Raw genomic sequence first — 14,001 nt, 5'->3', positions numbered from 1 at the left:
GCATGGATAACAGTTAAAAAAGGAGAAGCAGCAAGCTATGTGATTAGTACCATGCTAGCTGAGCCACAAGGGAAGCCCGAGGTAGGGAGACTTTTCTGGAGTGAGTGGAAACTGTTGGTCTCCTGAACACGGGCTCCAGTGCCGTGTGGACGGCTGCTCTGTCTCCGGAAAGCTGACAGTGGTGTTAGTCACTGTGTCGTAAAACACGAAGGTGTTCTTGGAAAAAACTTCATACTGTTGGCTTATGACAAAAGACAACAAAATCCCATTCCAGAAACTTCCAGAAGGCAGTGGGTGAGTGCCACACTTCACACCTGGACGTTTCTAAACAGGGAACTCTGTCGTTCAGTCACTAAGTCGTGTCCGACTGTTTGCGACTCCATGGGCTGCAGCACGCCAGGCTTCCTCGTTCATCACCGCCTCCCGGACTTTGCTCAAACTCATCTCCATTGAATTGGAGAAGCCATCCAACCATCTCGTTCTCTGCCGCCCTTTTTTCCTCCTGCCGTCAGCCTTTCCCAGCATCAGGGTCTTTTCCAACGAGTTAGCTCTTTGCAACAGGGGGCCAGGATTGGAGCTTCCGCGCCAGTCTTTTCAGTGAATATTCACGGTTGATTTCCGTAAGGATTAACTGGGTTGATCTTGCAGGCCAGGGCACTGTCAAGAGTCTTCTCCAACACCACAGTTCAAAAGCGTCAGTTCTTCAGCAGTCAGCCTTTTTTATGGTCCAACTCTCACATCCGTACATGACAACTGGAAAAAATCATAGTTTGTTGGCAAAGTGACGTCTCTGCTTTTGAATATGCTGTCTGAGTTGGTCATAGCTTTCCTTCCAAGGAGCAAGCGTCTTTTAACTTCACGGCTGCAGTCACTGTGCACAGTGATTTCGGAGCCTAAGAAAGTAAACTCTGTCACTGTGTCTACTTTTTCCCTTTCTTTTGCCATAAAGTGATGGGACTGGATGCCATGATCTTAATTTCTTTATTACTGAGTTTCAAATCAGCCTTTTCACTCTCCTTTTTCACCTTCATCAAGAGGCTCTTTAGTCTCTCTTCACTTTCTGCCATTAGAGTGGTATCATCTGCAATCTGAGGTTGTTGGTATTTCTCCCGGCAATCTTGATTCCAGGTTGTGAGTCATCCAGTCCGGCATTTCACATGATGTACTCTGCATAGAAGTTAAATAAACAGAGTGACAGTATACAGCCTTGTCATACTCCTTTCCCAATTTTGAACCAGTCTGTTGTTCCGTGTCTGGTTCTAACTGTTGCTTCTTGACCTGCATACCGGTTTCTCAGGAGACAGGTAAGGTGGTCTGGTATTCCTATCTCTTTAAGAATTTTCCAGTTTGTTGTGATCCACACAAAGGCTTTAATGTAGTCAATGAAACAGATGTTTTTCTGGAACGCCCTTGCTTTCTTCGGGATCTGATGGGTGGTCTCTGGCTCCTCTGTGGATTCTGTGCTGGGAGACAAATACTAATGTAGTCAATGAAACAGATGTTTTTCTGGAACGCCCTTGCTTTCTTCAGGATCTAATGGGTGATCTCTGGCTCCTCTGTGGATTCTGTGCTGGGAGATAAATACTAATGTAGTCAATGAAACAGATGTTTTTCTGGAACGCCCTTGCTCTCTTCAGGATCTGATGGGTGGTCTCTGGCTCCTCTGTGGATTCTGTGAACGCCCTTGCTCTCTTCAGGATCTGATGGGTGGTCTCTGGCTCCTCTGTGGATTCTGTGCTGGGAGACAAATCCTAATGTAGTCAATGAAACAGATGTTTTTCTGGAACGCCCTTGCTCTCTTCAGGATCTGATGGGTGGTCTCTGGCTCCTCTGTGGATTCTGTGCTGGGAGACAAATACTGATGTGTCGTTTGTCACCTAAGGGGCGAGTGGAGCCCCCCCAGTTACACATAGACCCAACTGTGAAGCTTACAAAAGCACCTGCAGTGGCTGGACACTGGGGATCCCCTGGGGAGCTGGCGGGGTGTCTGCAGGGCTGGCCATGGACCATCACCCCTAGTCTGTGAGGAGTTGCCACAAATGGTACAGAGGATGCAGCTGGGAAGAGGGAGGAAAGGGGGTCCCGGAGACTCTGACCCCCCCCCGCCCCGGGGAGCGTGGCCGGAGGCCTGGCTGGGGTTTAGACGATGAGCAGGCTGTCCTTCATGAGCAGCGGGTTCTGTCCTGTGATCACTGCCACTGGCCTTGGAGGCACCGCAGCCCTGAGGGCACGGGCAGCCAGCTCTGGAGGGCAGCCCGGGGTGGGCGGGGAGTGGGGCGGGCCACAGTGGTGTGCCCGGCACCGGCCTGTGCCCACTCGACGGCACACCTGGTGCATGGTACTTGCCCCCCGACCCAGGCACCATCAGATCTGTGGCCACGGTGTGGGACGGCCAAGGCTGCAACCAGGACCCAAATGGGTCTCAGCGGAGAGAGAGGGTGAGACAGCCCTCGGGCCCTGCCCCCTCCCTCAAACTCCCTGAGTCCAGCCTCTGCCTCCAAGGCCACATTTCCCTCCAGGACCCTGACGAGGACCCTCTAATTCACTCAGGGTCCGCCTCATCCAGGGTCATCCCCTGCCTCAGGTCACAGGCCTAGGAAGGGGCAGCCTCTGCCCGTGAGACTCAGCGCAGCAGGCAGCATGCGGCTCTGCCCTGGGTCAGTGTCCACTTGACACAGGCGGGGACTGGGACCCTGCCCGGTGGAGCGTGTGGCTGGAGGGCGACGTCATTTTGTCCCCTGTGTGGACTTGTGTGACCAGCCCCGCCCTGGAATACTGAACTGTCCCAGCACCTCCCGTGCATCAGTTGTGAGATCTCGGAGCAGTGTGCTGGGCCAGGCTGGGCAGCTGATCCAACCCCTGGCCCTGCGGTGGGTGTTGGGGTTTTTCCCGCTCTGGAGCCGTTACCAGCACAGCTGCTGTGAAGGGCTGCGTTGGTATTGGACGTCGAGTGTATAATCACATGACCTCTCGTCGCTCAGGACGGACGCCCAGGGGTCTGGTCGCCCCGTGAGCTCACGTCTCCTTTCCTTCTTGCATCTCGATCAGCGATGTGTGATGGAGTCCTCGGTGGTGTCGCTGGTTTTCACTGCAGGGGCTCAGGCAGGTGTGGACAGGACAGACTGGTCCCCGGGGGCCTGGAGACGCCTGGGAAGGGGTGCCAGTGTGACAGCAGGGCTGCACATGGGTGGAAAACAGGCACGTAATGCCCAGAGCACTGCCCTGCGTGCGGCTCGGGGGAGCGCTTCGGGGAAGGCGTTCAGGACCTGGTTCCCGGAGTAGCAGAGGGCGGAGGGGCCGGACCTCCTCTCCGCATGGGGGGACAGCCCAGGGGCGCTGGGAAGCGATGGAGCAGAGGACACGGGCCGGTCCTGGCGCAGGGACCCCCAGGAGGAAGGCTGCCCCAGGGAGCTCCACTTCGGCCTGGCACCCAGGTTCTCTGAGGCCAGGGTCCCCGTGGTCCCCGCCTGGGGACTCGGAGCGGCCTGTTTTAGCATGCCCTCACCCGGGTTCGTGGATCAGGGGCCTGGGGGCTCTGTGGGAGCTGAGGGTGTTTCACGTCCCTGTTTTGTGGGGGTTTGTCCTGTCTTGGGTTTACTGAGAAGGTTTTTTAATTCTCAGAAGGGAAGATAGGTTACACGAAGAACGGTCTTTGTTTACACGGGGCTTCACAATTTATATGCATTCCTGCACACTGGCTCCGGGCAGCCCTGGAGGAGGTGGGCAGGTCATCGTCCTGCCCCGCAGGCGCAGGGGTGCTGGCTTCCTGAAAAATCCGGATAACTCGGGGCAGAGCCAGGACAGTGTCCCCCACACACCTGGCTGGCGCTGGGAGACGCCAGGAGAAAAGGCAGTGAGTTGGGGGAGCAGAGGGGCTTTCTCGGGGCCCAGCTGGTAAAGAACCCAGCTGCCAAGGCAGGAGATAAAAAATGCGGGTTCAATCCCTGGGTCGGGAAGATCCCCTGGAGAAGGAGATGGCAATGGCTCCAGTACTCTTCCCTGGAGAATCCCAGGGACAGAGGAGCTAGGCAGGCTGCAGTCCACTGGGTCACAAAGCATCAGACATGACTGAGTACGCACGCACTTCACCTCATTTTGGTGGGGAGCGGGGTCATGGGGGCAGCTCCAGGGAAAACCCGCATCTCCTCCCAGCTCCTCAGAGCACGAAGCCTTTGATCTGCGCGGCAAGGCGGCAGGCCAGCCAGCTTACCACTTCCGTGCCTTTGTGTACTTTCTCTTGGACCTTAAACCGCCTGATGAAAACCAATAAAGAGTGCCTAAGGCTGAAAATCCCTCTGAACGGGGCACCACGTCCCTGCACTTTGGCAGACATGGCTTGGCTCCTGCTATGCACACACCTCTGGCTTTCCACACCCTTGAAAGTTATTTGATGAAATTTAAGAAGGTGTTAAGATGAAATTACCTACTCTGATGCTGAGCTGTGGAATTTACTTACATAATTAAGCATTTTAATTGCTCCTGGCCCAGCCACGACCCAGCTTCCTGGTAGGCATGGCCCAGGGTGGGGCAGGGACGCTGTGGGAAGCCCTTCAGAGGAGGGGTCCTCTCCAGGGTCACCAAGAAGCCAGGCCAGGCAAGTCTTGAGCTTGGGGCCAGCTCTGTCCTGGGACAGGAGCGAAGGGGGAGGGGGAGGAGAGGCCGGGTCTGGCTGCACCGAGAGGAGGCGTGAAACAGGTCGTCCCCACGGACACACAGTCCCGGTGGGGACACACGACGCTGCAGCCCCTTCTGGGCCCCAGCTGCACTCAGAGAAGCCCAAGTGAAGCCCTGTCACCCCCCAGAGCCTTCTGCTCCTAGAACAGAGTCCAGCTGCGGCACGCACTTCAGTTCCATTCAGTCGCTCAGTTGTGTCGGACTTTTTGAGACCCCGTGGACTGCAGCACACCAGGCCTCCCTGTCCATCACCAACTCCCGGAGTTTACTCAAATTCATGTCCATTGAGTCAGTGATGCCATCCAGCCATCTCATCCTCTGTCGTCCCCTTCTCCTCCTGGCTTCAGTCTTTCCTAGCATCAGGGTCTTTTCCAATAAGTCAGTCCTTTGCATCAGGTGGCCAAAGTATTGGAGCTTCAGCTTCAGCATCAGTCCTTCCAGTGAACACCCAGGACTGATCTCCTTTAGGATTGACTGGTTGGATCTCCTTGCAGTCCAAGGGACTCTCAAGAGTCTTCTCCAACACCACAGTCCAAAAGCATCAATTCTCTGATGCTCAGCTTTCTTCACAGTCCAACTCTCATATCCATACATGACTACTGGAAAAACCATAGCTTTGACTAGACGGACCTTTGTTAGCAAAGTAATGTCTTTGCTTTTTAACATGCTGTCTTGGTTGGTCATAGCTTTTCTTTCAATAAGCAAGCATCTTTTCATTTCATGGCTGCAGTCACCATCTGCAGTGATTTTGGAGCCCCCCAAAATAAAGTCTGTCACTGTTTCCATTGTTTCGCCATCTATTTGCCATGAAGTGATGGGACTTGGTGCTATGATCTTAGTTTTCTGAATGTTGAGCTTTAAGCCAACTTTTTCACTCTCCTCTTTCACTTTCATCAAGAGGCTCTTTAGTTCCTCTTCACTTTCTGCCATAAGGGTGGTGTCACCTGCATATCTGATGTTTGCATATCTGATATTTCTCCCAGCAATCTTGGTTCCAGCTTGTGCTTCATCCAGTCCAGCATTTGGCACGATGTACTCTGCATATAAGTTAAATAAGCACGGTGATAATATCAAGCCTTGACAGACTCCTTTCCCAATTTGGAACCAGTCTGATGTTCCATGTCCAGTTCTAACTGTTGCTTCTTGACCTGCATACAAATTTCTCAGGAGGCAGGTAAGGTGGTCTGGTTTTCCCATCTTTTTAAGACTTTTCCACAGTTCGTTGTGATTCACACAGTCGAAGGCTTTAGCATAGTCCATGAAGCCCAAGTAGATGTTTTTCTGGAATTCTCTTGCTTTTTCGATGTTCCAATGGATGTTGGTAATTTGATCTCTGTTTCCTCTGCCTTTTCTAAATCCAGCTTGAACATCTGGAAGTTCACAGTTCAGGTACTGTTGAAACCTATCTTGGAGAATTTTGAGCATTACTTTGCTAACATGTGCTGCTGCTGCTGCTAAGTCGCTTCAGTCGTGTCTGACTCTCTGCGACCCCATAGACGGCAGCCCACCAGGCTCCCCCATCCCTGGGATTCTCCAGGCAAGAACACTGGAGTGGGTTGCCATTTCCTTCTCCAATGCATGAAAGTGAAAAGGGAAAGTGAAGTCGCTCAGTCATGTCCGACTCTTCTCGACCTCATGGACTGCAGCCCACCAGGCTCCTCTGTCCATGGGATTTTCCAGGCAAGAATACTGGAGTGGGGTGCCATTGCCTTTTCCGTGCTCACATGTGAGATAAGTGCAATTGTGCAGAAGTTTGAACAGTCTTTGGCATTGCCTCTCTTTGGGATTGGAATGGAAACTGACCTTTTCCAGTGCTGTGGCCACTGCTGAGTTTTCCAAATTTGCTGGCACATTGAGTGCTGAATCTGAATGGCGGAGTGGAAGGACATGTACTCATCTTGTCCTGCAAGAACTCCAAAATTGCAACTAACCGCTGAACAAGCATAGACAGGAGAATGTTGGATGCCACCAAAATACACTCCCATCCAAGGGCAAAGGAGAAGCCACGATAAGTCGGTAGGAGGGGCCAAATCGCATTTAGAATGGAACCCCACACCCACCAGAAACGCTGGGAGGGCTCAAACGAAACTTTGTGTGCACAGGACCCAGAGACCCCGCAGAGACTGAGCCAGACCTGCCTGTGAGTGTCTTGAGCATCTCCTGCAGAGACAGGGGGTCAGCAGTGGCTGCCGCGGGGACAGGGGCTCTGGCTGCAGCAGACCTGGAGGGCGTGGTGTGTGGCCCAAGTCCTCTTGGAGGGGATTGCCATCATCTCCATCATTGAGCCACTGAGCAAATGACCCACAAACTGCAGAACAGTTATACCAAAGAAGTTCTCACACTGTTACAGAAGTTCTAGGGCACACAACAGACTTGCCAACCTGGGGATCCAGCAAGGGGACTGAGAACCCCCAGAGAATTTGACTTTGGAGGCCAGTGGGGTTTGATTACAGAACTTCCATAGCACTGGGAAGACAGACTTTGGGGGCACAAACAAAGCTCGTGTGCAACAGGCCCAGGAGAAAAGGGCAGCGACCCCACAGAGACGGAGCCAGACCTGCCCGTGAGGGTCCAGAGGAGAAAGGAGCAGCGACCCCACAGAGACGGAGCAGACCTGCCCGTGAGGGTCCAGGAGTCTCCAGCGGAGGCGTGGGTCGAGAGTGTCCTCTGCGGGGTCGGGGCTCTGAGTGACACTGCCGCCGAAGTCCTTCTGTGGGAGGCTGGCATTGCTGCTTCCCCTACAGTACTCTGGCCTCAGGCCAAACTACTGGGAGGGAACACAGCCCCACCCATCAACAGAAAACTGGATTAAAGAGTTACTGAGCATGGCCCAGCACATCAGAGCAAGACCCAGATTCCCCCACAGCCAGTCCCTCCCATCAGGAAGCTTCCACAAACGTCTTATCATATCCATCATCTATACACATTCAGTTCGGTTCAGCTGCTCAGTTGTGTCCTACTCTTTGCGAGCCCATGGACTGCAGCACCCCAGGCCTCCCTGTCCATCACCAACTCCCGGAGTTTGCTCAAACTCATGTCCATTGAGTCGGTGATGCCATCCAACCATCTCATCCTCTGTCGTTCCCTTCTCCTCCTGCCTTCAATCTTTCCCAGCATCAGGGTCTTTTCCAAATGAGTCAGTTCTTCTCATCAGGTGGCTGAAATATCGGAGTTTCAGCTTCAGCATCAGTCCTTCCGATGAATATTCAGGATTGATTTCCTTCAGGATACACTTGTTTGATCTCCTTGCAGTCCAAGGGACTCTCAAGAGTCTTCTCCAGCACCACAGTTCAAAAGCATCAATTCTCTGGTGCTCAACTTTCTTTATAGTCCAACTCTCACATCCATACATGACTACTGGAAAAACCATAGCTTTGACTATAGGGACCTTTCTTGCCAAAGTAATGTCTCTGCTTTTTAATATGCTGTTTAAGTTGGTCATAGCTTTTCTTCAAAGGAGCATCTTTTAATTTCATGGCTGCAGTCACCATCTGCAGTGATTTTGGAGCCCAGGAAAATAAAGTCTGTCACCATTTCCACTGTTTCCCCATCTATTTGCCTTGAAGTGATAGGACTGGATGCTATGATCTTAGTTTTCTGAATGTTGAGTTTTAGGCCAACTTTTTCAATCTCCTCTTTCACTTTCATCAAGAGGCTCTTTAGTTCTTCACTGTCTCCCATAAGGGTGGTATCATCTGCGTATCTGACATTATTGATATTTCTCCCAGCAATCTCGACTCCAGCTTGTGGTTCATCCAGCATAGCATTTTGCACGATGTACTCTGCATAGAAGTTAAATAAGGTGGTCTGGTATTCCCGTCTCTTTAAGAATTTTCCAATTTGTCGTGATCCACACAGTCAAAGTCTTTGGCATAGTCATTAAAGCAGAAGTAGATGTTTTCCTGGAACTCTCTTGCTTTCTTAATGATCCAACAGATGTTGGTAATTTGATTTCTAGTTCCTCTGCCTTTTCTCAATCCAGCTTGAACATCTGGAAGTTCTCAGTTCCATCTGGAAGCCTGGCTTGGAGAATTTTGAGCATTACCTTGCTAGCGTGTGAAATGAGTGCAATTGTGTGGTAGTTTGAGCATTCTTTGGCATTGCCTTTTTTGGGATTGGAATGAAAACTGACCTTTTCCAGTCCTGTGGCCACTGCTGAGTTTTCCAAGTTTGCTGGCATGTTGAGTGCAACACTTTCACAGCATCTTCCTTTAGGATTTGAAATAGCTCAACTGGAATTCCATCACCTCCACTAGCTTTGCTTATATGGATGCATCCTAAGGCTCACTTGACTTCACATTCCAGGATGTCTGGCTCTAGTGGGTGATCACATCATCATGGTTATCTGGGTCATGAAGATCTTTGTTGTACAGTTCTTCTGTGTATTCTTGCCACCTCTTCTTAATATCTTCTGCTTCTGTTAGGTCTGTACCATTTCTGTCCTTTATTTTGCCCGTCTTTGCATGAAATGTTCCCTGGGTATCTCTAATTTTCTTGAAGAGATCTCTAGTCTTTCCCATTATATTGTTTTCCTCTATTTCTTTGTACTGATCACTGAGGAAGACTTTCTTATCTCTCCTTGCTCTCCTTTGGAACTCTGCATTCAAATGGGTATATCTTTCCTTTTCTCCTTTGCCTTTAGCTTCTCTTCTTTTCTCAGCTATTTGTAAGACCTCCTCAGACAACCATTTTGCTTTTTTGTATTTCTTTTTCTTGAAGATGGTCTTGATCACTGACTCCTGTACAATGTCACAAACCTCAGTCCATAGTTCTTCAGGGACTCTGTCTATCAGATCTAATCCCTTGAATGTATGTGTGACTTCCACTGTATAATCGTAAGGGATTTAATTTAGGTCATACCTGAATGGTCTAGTGGTTTCCCTAGTTTCTTCAATTCAAGTCTGAATTTTGCAATAAGGAGTTCATTACCTGAACCACAGTCAGCTCCCGGTGTTGTTTTTGCTGACTGTATAGGGCTTCTCCATCTTTGGCTGCAAAGAATAGAATCATCTGATTTCAGTGTTCACCATCTGGTGATGTCCATGTGTAGAGTCTTCTCTTGTGTTGTTGGAAGAGGGTGTTTCCTATGACCAGTGCGTTCTCTTGGCAAAACTGTTAGCCTCTGCCCTGCTTCATTCTGTATTGCAACGCCAAATTTGCCTGTTACTCAGGTATCTCTTGACTTCCTACTTCTGCATTCCAGTCCTGTATAATGAAAAGGACATCTTTGTTGGGTGTTAGTTCTAGAAGGTCTTATAGATCTTCATAGAAGCGTTCAACTTCAGCTTCTTCAGCATTACTGGTTGGGGCATAGACTTGGATTACTGTGACAGTGAAGGGTTTGCCTTGGAAACGAACAGACATCGTTCTGTTGTTTTTGAGATTGCACCCAAGTACTGTATTTCAGACTCTTCAGTCGGCTATGAGGGCTACTCCATTTCTGCTAAGGGATTCCTGTCAGTAGTAGATATAATGGTCATCTGAGTTAAATTTGCCCATTCCAGCCCATTTTAGTTCACTGATTCCTAAAGTGTCGACATTCACTCTTGCCATCTCCTGTTTGACCACTTCCAATTTATCTTGATTCTTGGCTCTAACATTCCAGATTCCTATGCAATATTGTTCTTTGCAGCATCAGACTTGACTTCCATCACCAGTTACATCCACATCTGGACGATTTCGCTTTGGCTCCGTCTCTTCACTCTTTCTGGAGTTGCTTCTCCCCTCTTCTCCAGTAGCATATTGGGCACCTACCCATCTGGGGAGTTCATCTTTCAGTGTCATATCCTTTTGCATTTTCATACTGTTCATGGGGTTCATCTATACGCGTAGACATCATCTCTGTCACTCCTGGAGGGTCTCCAGGCACTTCTGCCCACAGGCCCGGCTCTGACCCTCCCTGGAAGGAGTCACCGACACGCTGGCCTCAGATGAGCTTTCTTTGTAGAGCTTTCACTCACTTCATTTCTGGCTGCACTGGGCCTCGTTTCTGTGTGAAGCCTTTCTCTAGCTGTGCTGTGCGGGCTTTTCACGGAGGTGGGGGCTTCTCTTGTTGCGGAGCATAGGCTCTAGGCTCAAGGGCTTCATGGCCCCGTGGCATGTGGGATCTTCCTGGACCAGGGATCGAACCCACGTCCCCTGCGTTGGCAGGCAGATGCTTAACCACTGAACCACCAGGGGAGCCCCCCCGAGATCCATACTGAATATGAACACACAACCAAAACCCTCCAGCACACAGCAGGAAGGGCACAGTGCCGTGAGCGAGAGCAGACGGACCCCAGCGTGCGAGGCAGCAGGATCGGGCCTGCAGGCTGCTGCAGCCACCGGAGGACGCTGTCCCCGGTGCTGGCCTGTCCTCTGTGCAGACACAGAGGCAGGCAGCGGAGAAGGCCCTTCAGACAGACCAGGCAGCTTAACAGAAACAATTAGAATCAAACAGGACGTCGGGAGCCACATTACTGAATAATGGAAAACTCAGTACATGAACTAAGTACCAAGCAGAGAACATGAGTACCATGGAAACAGCTCTGTCTCTGGAATGCCCCCGAGTTCAGCACAGAGGGGCCCGGAAGCTGAGAACAGGAGGGGGGATGAGAACAGGTCACTGCAGAGGAGCGTCGCGCGGAGGAGGCACTTCTGAGAGATGGGCCCAGGGCCCATTTGCCTCCGGAATCATTGCTTTGCTTGGAGAGGGGGATGGATGGGACGCTACACTTGGCGGAGAGCGCCCAGGCCTCAGACGGGAGACAGCCCGGAAGGCCGCAGGCTGTGTCTCTAGGATGAGGGTAAGTAAGGGCACTCGTGCGGGCAGAAACCCAGAAGCAGCCGGTTTCTACAGGATGCGCTCCAGGCGCGGAAGTCTGACCTCAGAAACGTGGGGGAGGGAGTGGAAGCACATGGGTGAGAGCTCGGGCAGAAACAGACAGGAGTCTGCGGGCCGCTCTGGGGTGGGAGCCGAGCGCAGGGTCTGTCTGACTCGGGCGTGCAGGGCCTGGGCAGACATCCTGCTCGCTCTCCTGGGAATGGCACCTGCGTGCTGGTACCCCATTCCCGAAATGCCAAGTGAAGCCGCTGGAAGCCATCTGGCCCTGGGCTTCCTCGTGGGCGTGGGTGGCTTGTCTCTCCAGGGATCTGTCTGTCTCTCCACATGGTTGGCTGTGTGGGCACAAACTGCCCTGAGGCTCTCTTGCTGTCGTTCACACACGTGTGCCATCTGGTGCTGTCCCTCCCTCTCAACTGACGCTGTGATTGCGTCTCTTTTCCTCCTCCTCAGTCCGGCTGGAGGTTTACTACTTTTATTAATCATCTCGGAGAACAAGCGTTCCTGTCAATATTCTGCACTCTCTTCTCCACCACGACGGACTTGGGCTCTCACACGTGCTGTGGTCTCCTCTGCTCTCTTGGTTTCCGAAGGCGAGTGCTGAGGACACGTGACTCTTGCCCTGCTGGAGGTCTTTAGTGCTTCAGCTGTGCCTCCGTCTCCCCATCAAAGACCATGAACGTGCGTGTTCCGTGTTCTCATTTTCATTCAGTTCAAGATACTTTCTCATTTCCCTTTTGGCTTCTTTGATCCATGGTTTATTTCAAAGTGGTGATGTTTAATTTCTAAATATTTGGAGATTTTCACAGATCTGTTATTGATTTTTAACTTAATTCCACTGGGGCTGAAGAACATAATTTATATGTCCTGAAAGCATTTTATAGTTGTTTAGGCTGGTTTATTGTGTAGAATATTCTTGGTAAATGCTCTGCATGCTCTTGAAAAGTGTGTACACTTCTCAATTTGGGAGGAGTGTCTGCAACAGGTCATGCAGAGTCAAAGTGTTCAGGTCCCCTCTGTTCTCAGAGAGATCTGCTCACACGCCTGTCAGTTTCTGACACAGCACTGAAGCTGCCCCTTGGACTAGTTCTGCTTGCGTTTCCTAACGGTTTTGTGTAATAGATTTTCAATATGTTCAACATTTCAACGTGTTTGTGTACCCAATAACAAATTATTATGTCTTTTTAATACTTTTTATAAAAACACTTTATTTCTTGGTAACGTTACTGATACTTCTCTAAAATACACGCTCCTGATGTCAATGTGGCGGATGTCTCAGTGTGTACTTCAGCCTGTGTCCCTGGGGCCCGCTCTGCCTTTGGTCTGGTAATCTCTGCCTTCCGGCCGGTGGATCGTGCGCCTTTAATGGGATTCCTGGCGTGTGGGGTGGAGCTGCAGGCGTCGACCTGTCCCATCTGCTCTCACTGCTCTTCGGTTGTCCTGTTTAGTCCTGCACCAAGCATGTCTCCCCACTTGGCTGATTTACTTCGGAGGTCGCTTGTCTGTAACCCATCGCGGTTCACCTGCAGTCGCATGGGGTCTTCACCCCCAGTGTAAGTACCTCCCTGCCTGGCTCTGTGGAACCTCACAAAACACCATCATTATTTTAGCCGTAAGTGGTTTATTTTAGATAACCTAAATGACAAGTGAGCCAAGACGCACCCACGTGGCTGCTGCCTCTGGGGCTTCCCCTCCTTCGCCCACATCAGATTGCTCCCGCTGCCCTCGCCCCTGCTGGAAGGCCTCCCTGTGAGGCTTCTCAAAGAGCAGATTTGCTTCAAGGAGTTCCTCCTGCTTCTGCTGTCTGTAAAGCCTGTCATGTTACAGTATATTCTGATACACTTTCAGGGGTGAAGCCTTCTAAGTCAGCAGCTTCTCTCCTGTAACCGGGTGGCGCGTGCTGGCAGCTGGCTCCTGGGTGTAGTTCTCCGTCTGGCCTCGAGGACTCGCAGGAAGGACGCACAGATCTGATCCTGAGAGCGGCCTCAACGCCAGCCCACAGCTGGCCCCACGTTCTGGCCACGGAGGGGCCCTGGATGCATGCCTGGAAACACCGCTGGAGGCCACAGCCCACCAGTGTAGACATCGGCAAAGAGAGATGTCCCCTGAGCCAGGCTCAGGGGCCGAGGTGCTGACGTGCTCACGTGCCCACACCGTGCCAACAGGCTCTGAGACTGAACCTCAGGGAATATGACTGACCGTGTCACCCACCAGCTCTCACCCTCATCTGCCCTGTCTGCAAAGACACCTCCCCGCCCTGCTCCTCCCTCTGCGAGCCCTAGGGCGTTTCTCTAACAAAACTCGTCTACTGACCCCCAGGACACTGCGATGACTCAGCTTCAAAACGAGACACAGACACGTGAGACTACTTGTGGTCCGAGCTTCCTGAAATCTTCTCCTGTTTACACACACCCACACACACACACACACCCCATCGTGCCTTCGCTTCTGGGAATGGGATAAACGCCACTATCTGAAACCTACGTCATGTCAGCCCAAGAAGAGTG

This window comes from Bos taurus, chromosome 20 (assembly GCF_002263795.3).
Source record: "Bos taurus isolate L1 Dominette 01449 registration number 42190680 breed Hereford chromosome 20, ARS-UCD2.0, whole genome shotgun sequence".
Classification (NCBI taxonomy): domain Eukaryota; kingdom Metazoa; phylum Chordata; class Mammalia; order Artiodactyla; family Bovidae; genus Bos; species Bos taurus.
Note: the sequence above shows the minus strand (reverse complement) of the source record.